Source organism: Carlito syrichta, unplaced genomic scaffold (assembly GCF_000164805.1).
Source record: "Carlito syrichta isolate Samal-C Ts95f unplaced genomic scaffold, Tarsius_syrichta-2.0.1 Scaffold153629, whole genome shotgun sequence".
NCBI lineage: Eukaryota > Metazoa > Chordata > Mammalia > Primates > Tarsiidae > Carlito > Carlito syrichta.
In genome coordinates, this window is record NW_007097725.1 from 460,385 (window position 1) to 466,499 (window position 6,115).

At 42.1% G+C, this 6,115-nt stretch overlaps 1 pseudogene; it reads left to right on the plus strand.

Annotated features, from left to right (window-relative positions):
• Positions 1–351: 351 nt before the first annotated feature.
• LOC103252125 lies at positions 352–1,601 on the plus strand (annotated as a pseudogene).
• The last annotated feature ends 4,514 nt before the right edge of the window (positions 1,602–6,115 follow it).

Consider the following 6,115-nt stretch of genomic DNA (forward strand, 5'->3'; position numbering starts at 1 on the left):
GATTAAAATCCAAGCCCCTCACCTATGCTGATAAAGCCCTGCTTCCTGCTTATTTCTCCAACCTTTTCTCTCTCCATACTCCTCCTCCTCACACACTATGCCCCAGCACCATTGACCTTCTTTCAGTTTTTCAGACACATACACTCTTTTTTTTTCTTGTCTGATAGCTGTTACCAGAGTACTCTGTTACTATTTAGATAACTAACTCCCTTCTCACGCTTCAGGTCTCTGTCAAATTGTCACCCACACAGAGGTTTTCCTTGACGAGCTGTTTCAGGCCCTTTCAGTGTTTACTTTCTCACACGCAATTTGTGATGTTTAAAAATTGGTTTAGAGGCATCAGTGGGGAAGATGGTGCACCAGAGCCTCTGGTGGAAATACCTGCAGAGCTCACCGGTCAGTCACTCCTGCACCACTGCTTGTGTCCTCACCACTGCCTCCGTGCAGTTGGACTTGATCACAACTTTTCAGTTGTACTTCAGTCCTGAATTGATCTTTAAACACTTTCACATATGGAGGTTCATCACCAATTTCTTATTTTTGGGGGCCAGTTGGATTCGATGTTTTTTTTTCTAATTTTTATTTTAAAGATGTGGGATATAATTTGGGGTTAGGTATTCAACTGGTCATTGTACATGTAAAATTTGGGTCTCACTTTGGTCCCCACTTCACCTGGTTTGAGAGGTACTCTTATTGATGAAGTGTGTCCCCCTCCCCTCCCCTGGCAGTTTCCCACTACTGCCACTTCCTTTCTTAATAGTATTATGATAATGGTTCAGGGTATGCTTATGAGTGAGAACATGGGGGACTCAGTTCTTTGTTTCTGTGACATACCACTGAGTATTATAGACTCTAAGTCCATCCAAGTTCATAATTTTATCCTTTTTATGGCTGCGTACTATTCCATTGTTTATATGTACCACATTTTTTTTTTAATCTGGTAAAGCAGCACAGTTGGTTCCATGTTTTTGCTATTGTGAATAGTGCTGCAATAAACATGCGGGTGCAGATCGTTTTCATAGAGTGATTTGAGTTCCTCTGGGTATCTTCCTCTGGGGATTGCTGGGTCATATGGAAGGTTGATTTTTAGATCTTATAGGTTATTTCACATTATTTTCCTATATCGTTACTGCTGAATGCTAGAAGGCTCTTTCCAAAGTTCGACAGCAGATTTTGTATTTATGATCCTTTTTGGTGGACTCTTAATGACTCTTTTTGGTTTGCTTGTGAGCTCAATTTTCTTGGGCCAGGTCTTTATAATAATGCTCGCCCATGTGTGGTGCCGAAGGAACCCATATGTCTGCATGCACTTCTTTGGCCTTCCCTTCCAGGGCCCCTTTCTGCCCTGGGTGCTCATGGGGTTTTCCTTGTTGTTGGGGAACTCAATCATTGTGGACCTCTTGCGTATTCCAGTTAGACACATTTTTTTCTTGGAAGACGTATGTCCCAATCAGCCTGGTGGAACACTAAGAATTCTGAAAACATCATCTCTTTTGAAAGTTATTTTTGCTATACCAGATGAGGATCCAAATTACAATCCACTACCTAAAGAGCAGTCAAGAGGCTTTGCCTGGGGTGAGGGCCAGCGCCCTGGAGGTTAAAGCAGCAGTGCCAATAATGAGACCCAGCTGGAAAGGACTCAGGGATAACCGTGAGGATTATTTTTTCCTTTGCAAAAATGTGGATGCTTTTGAAGCCTGGCAGATTTGAACTCCAGAAGCACTTTATGAAATGGTGTACTGACTAATTCAGAAGACATTTCCAGAAGTTTGCCAGCGGTTCCTCACTACACGGGCACTTCAGGTGCAATCTCTTGGCGCCAAAAAAAACTGGAGAAATGAATATTCTGCCACCTCTCACAAGTACATGAGTACTTGAATTCTATGATACAAGGTAGGGCTCTTGTCTTCCTTTTTTTTGATAGAGGAGGCCATGTTGTAAATGGAAGTCTCAGAGAGGATAAAATAAAACTGAATTCCATCTCTCTCTCACTGTTAAAAAAAAAAAAGGTTAATATGATGCTTTGTTTCAGCCTGCCTCTCTGACTGATATGTGGACAGCTCAAGTAAGGGGAGCATGGCTGTCTCTTTCACTACTGGGATACAGTGCTCAGCACCTAGTAAATGTGCTCAGTATGTACTTATGACATTGATTATGTACTTATGACATTGATGGACAAGTGACAGTGGGTTGCTTTTTTTTAGCAGTTCCATTTTCTTATGAAGTAGTTTCTTAATTTGAACTTTAGATTCATGGTTACCTTTTGTTACAGTTCTCTTTAGAATTTCCTTTTCTTCTTTCTTTTTTGTTCTTGTTTTTTTTGGTTTTTTTGAGTTTTTTTAAACAATCCTTCTAACAAACGACACTTCTGCCTCAGACTACAGACATGCACCACCATTCCTGGCTAATTTTTTTTATTTTTGTAGAGACGAGGTCTCGCTATATTGCCCAGTATGGTTTTAAACTCCTGGACTCAAACGATCCTCCTGCCCCCAGTCTCCCGATGTCCTGGTACCACACCTGGTCTGGAATTCCCACCACACCTGGTCTGGAATTCCCTTTTCTGATGAAAATTCCTTAGGTATTCAGAGATTATTATCTTGTCCATTCTAAGGCATTTTCTCTCTGATCAACTCTTACCCCTGAAATGGCATTATGTTTATTATCCTATTGCTCTCTCAGCCCATTCAGTTTTTTATGTGCTCAGAATCTGTCATCTGCTCTTGTGGTTATGGTCCCCAACTCCTGGGACACTTACAGATTTGATAAACATGGTGGCTAAGGCCTCATCCAGTTCACAAGCAAATATGTTGACTGTCCCCGGAGACTGTCCTTTCCTCAGGCATTGATAACTTAATGAGCCCATGGAAAAAATTACGGAGACCCTTGTATTCAATAGAAAGCAAAGAGTTGACTGCTTCAACCAAGAAATACATTTTTCCGGAGCTGTCTAAATGACATTTCCAATTGGATGTCTTGCCTGCCTCAAACATTCTATATATTTGAAAAGAAACTTACAAATTATGATACATAATCGTGAGTGACCATTTAAATGGTGGTTAGGAAAACTATGTACCAGCATAGCATAATGATTCTGCTATGTGATATGTATGGTAAATGGAAAAAGCACAATGCCAATTTATGAGCAAATTTCCCTCTCTCTTTTGCAATATGTGGTTTTCACATTTATAATGAAAAACATACGTCTTAAGGAAAACCTTACTTGTATTCTTCTTGTAACAACCAGTCCTTTCTGTTAAGGAACCTTGCTTTCTCACAGAAATACAAGTCAGAAGATGTTTTGTAGGAGGTATAGTAGGAAGTAGGCATACTTTTAGGAGTTGGGAGAATCAATGTCCTAATCTGGGTCACTTAGAGAAGCTTAAAATGATACGTAGGTTTTATTGCCCAAGTTCACAGTTTCTTTCTTTTGAACCGTACTTTTGTGTGTGTGTTACTTTTTCTTTTTTTAAATGAAGGCTATTCGTAGGAAATAATGTGAGGTGGATAAAATTTGTTTATTTATTTATTTATTAAAATTTCTGGGCTTCCTTTATCTTTTCTTGATTCTCAGCTAGCTTGATTTTATGCTGTTCCCTCGTTCCAGAACTGCTCCAAAGTGTACCTATCCTGACCTGCACCAAAGTGTACCTATCCTGATCACTCTGCTTCTTCATACTCCAGAAGTAATATTGATTATCGTAATAATCTATAAAGTTCGGAAAAATGTAAAGAAGAAGGAAAAACAGCACACATTGGTTGGTCACTCAGGGAAGTCCCCTCTGTTTATATATATTCGAGGAGGGAGACCCAGAAAACCAGAATTATTTTTTTTGGAAGGCGGGCCCCTTTGCAGGCTTCCCCTGCTAGGTAAGTGTTCTAGGAACCCATCAGCATCTGTGTGCCAGCTAGTGTTGTTATGAGAGGCTGTGTTAGGCTTCAGTACATTTTGTTTGGAGATTCTTTCAGTGTGTTTGCCCCTTTCATGATGGGGTGATTTACGAGTGCAGCTGCCCCAACCATGCTGAGTGTTCAACAGTTTTGGGCCAAAATGGCATGACCCTTGTGCCCCACGCTTCCTATTCACCCAATCTCAGTCCAAGTGACTGTTTTTTTTGTTTGTTTGTTTCCCTGCATGAAGAAAATTATTAAAGAGAAATGTTTTGCCGATGTGGAAGAGGTAAAACAAAAAATGGTAGAAGCACAAAAAGGCACCAAAATGGACAAATTCAAAAACTGTTTCGAGCAGTAGAAAAAGCACCTTAAGAGGCATGTTGAATCAAATGAAGAATACTTTGAAGGTGACTGAAATTTAAACATGTAAGAATAAATATGACTTTTTTTTTTTTTTTTGAGTCGGAGTCTCACTCTGTCGCCCAGACTGGAGTGCAGTGGCCGCTCCTGGCCGCCGCAGCCTCTACCTGCTGGGCTCCGGCGATCCTTCCTCCTCAGCCTTCCAAGTAGCTGGAACTACAGGCACGCACTACCAGTGGTACCCGGCTAATTTTTTAAATTTATTGTAGAGATGAGGTCTCACCAAGTTGCCCAGGCGGGTCTCAAACCCACGGGCTCAGGCAATCCATGCACCTCAGCCTCCCAAGGCGCGGGATTACAGGCTGAGCCACCGAGCCCAGCTGACATTTTTTAAAAAGTCACTTTTACTCTGTCACTCAGGCTGGAGTGCAGGGGTACGGTCATGGCTATGGCAGCCTTGACCTGCTGGGCTCAGGCAACTTGCTGGCTGCCTCTGTCTTCCAAGAAGCTGGAGTCACAGGCCCATGTCACCACAACCAGCTAAATTTTTTTTTTTTGATTATTGTAGAGACGATGTCTCACCAAATTGCCCAGGCTGTTCTTGAACCCATAGGCTAAGGCAAACCTCTCTCGCTTCTTCCTCCCAAAGTACTGGGATTACAGGCATGAGCCACTGTGCCCAGCAAATACACAATTTTTAATAAATAAATTTCTGGTTTTTTGATATACAGGGGTGGTCATGCCTACGTTTCTTCTTGTATTCTAAATGAACAGTGCTCTTAAAATTCCCAAATAGGATGGGCTCAGTGGCTCAGACTGTAATCCCAACACTTTGGGATGCCGAGGTGAATGGATTGCCTTAGCCTGTGGGTTCGAGACCAGCCCTGGCAACTTGACGAGACCTCATCTCTACAATAAAATAAAAAAATTAGCCAGGCATGGTAGTGCACGTCTGTGGTTCCAGCTCCTCGGAGGGCTGAGGCGGAAGGATTGCCGGAGCCCAGCAGTTCGACGCTGGGGTGACCAGGACCGGGCCACTGCACTCCAGCCTGGGCGAAGGAGTGAGACTCCAACTCAAAAAACAAAATCAAACAAAACAAAAAACTCCCAAATGGAAAGGAATGGCTTACTGGTGGATATTTCATTCTGTCATGGGGCTGCAGGAACATTTTCTTAGGAAGTCCAAGGAAAAGGGGCTGTTTGACATCTTTAAATGAAACCAGTGAGCTGCCTCTTATTCCATCTCTTCGAACTGTAGCCCTTCCCTTCTAGATCCCACGTGGAGAAGATGCCATTGAATGCTCTTCCCCTGTTTCTTCATCCAGTAATTCAATTCAGTCCTCACTTTCCACGCCAGGCTGCTCTCCAGCTCCCAAAGTGGTGTTTATTAGGGACAGGCCACCCAGCTAGTCTGTGTCTTCTCTGGATCTGATTATACTTTATTGTCTATTCTGCTTGACTCTTTTCAGCCTTATATATTTTTCCTTAGTTGTTTCTTGTAAAGAAGTCCAGTCTTTCCTCCAGATGTGACTCCAAGGACCAAGTCTGTACTTTCCACAGAAAAATCTCATTTAATCAGAATGATCGAGGGACTTGGGGCTGGTGCATTTTCCTGTAAATGTGTACACAAAACTAATCTGAAATTTTCTTCAAAAAACACCCAAGATAACTGATTCTTCTTTCATGTCTTCATAAGAAAGTAAAAAAAAAAAAATCATGAAATCTTTAAAGATTTTTGAAGGGCCGGACTTGGTGGCTCAACCTGTAATCCCAGCACTTTGGGAGGCCGAGGCAAGTGGATTACCTGAGCCTACGGGTTCAAGACCAGCCCAGGCAACTTGGTGAGACCTCGTCTCTACAA